Source organism: Benincasa hispida, chromosome 1 (assembly GCF_009727055.1).
Source record: "Benincasa hispida cultivar B227 chromosome 1, ASM972705v1, whole genome shotgun sequence".
NCBI lineage: Eukaryota > Viridiplantae > Streptophyta > Magnoliopsida > Cucurbitales > Cucurbitaceae > Benincasa > Benincasa hispida.
In genome coordinates this window covers 47,159,377-47,160,416 of record NC_052349.1, presented here as the reverse complement: position 1 = coordinate 47,160,416, position 1,040 = coordinate 47,159,377, and positions in this window count along the sequence as shown.

The following is a 1,040-nucleotide window of genomic DNA, read 5'->3' as shown; positions in this document are numbered from 1 at the left end:
AATAATTAAAGTCAAGTAAAATAAATAATCTATAAAGATATTAAAATCAATATGAGAAATATAGACATTACATTATACAATTTTTAAATAAAGCTGAGAATCTCATACATTTCATTCTAATTAATACTCTTAGGATCACCGATTTGTCACCATCTGTATATTCATCACTTCAAACCAAAGGAAAAAAAAAAAATAGTAAAGATATAAGATGAAGCTATGTATTTTGTGTGATCAAATGGATGACAAATAATAGGCCCAGCTTATTAATAGGTCATTGTAGAAATTGAGGAGTTTATGCAATAGTATTCTTTTTTTTTAAATGTATCAATCAATTTTTATAAATAATAAATTTTTAAATGGTTGATATTCTACTATTTTATTTTATTTTTTTTTACTCATCGATGATTATCAATACATGTATTAAGCCGACTATTATTTTTTTACTAATGAAAATATTGTAACTTCTTTTTTTTAGCTTAAAAATGATCTAATGGTGTGTTGGGTGGCTTTAAAAATTAATCAATGTGTTAATTTTAATCTGATGTCTTCCTCATTATTTCACAAAAGAAAACACAAAGTTGGTAGGTTCTTTAAAAATAATTTACTAGATCTATTTTTAATTTATATTATAAAATGGAAATTTCGTAACGATTACAAATAATAAATATGATTAATTATATTATAAAATGATTGAATAATGTGAATAATATTTGTTTAAAATGACATAAGCTGTAATAAGTAAATTCTAAATGGGCATTTTGGATCCAAATGTTTTTCACAAATCCTTAACATATTATAGATTACTTATGATTTTATAATCTTCTTTTCTAACTCTCTCATCTTCTTGTGACAATCCCCTTTCTTTGTTAGTCGATCTTCTCTAATGAGCCCAACTGAAGGTTATGGCAGGGCCACCGTCGGCCTTCGATAAACAACACCAACGACAATATGCACACATGAATGAAGGCGAGAAAAAAAAAAAAAAAAAAGAGCTGGAAAACAACAAAAGATGATCTCAACTTCTAACGATCGCGGGGACA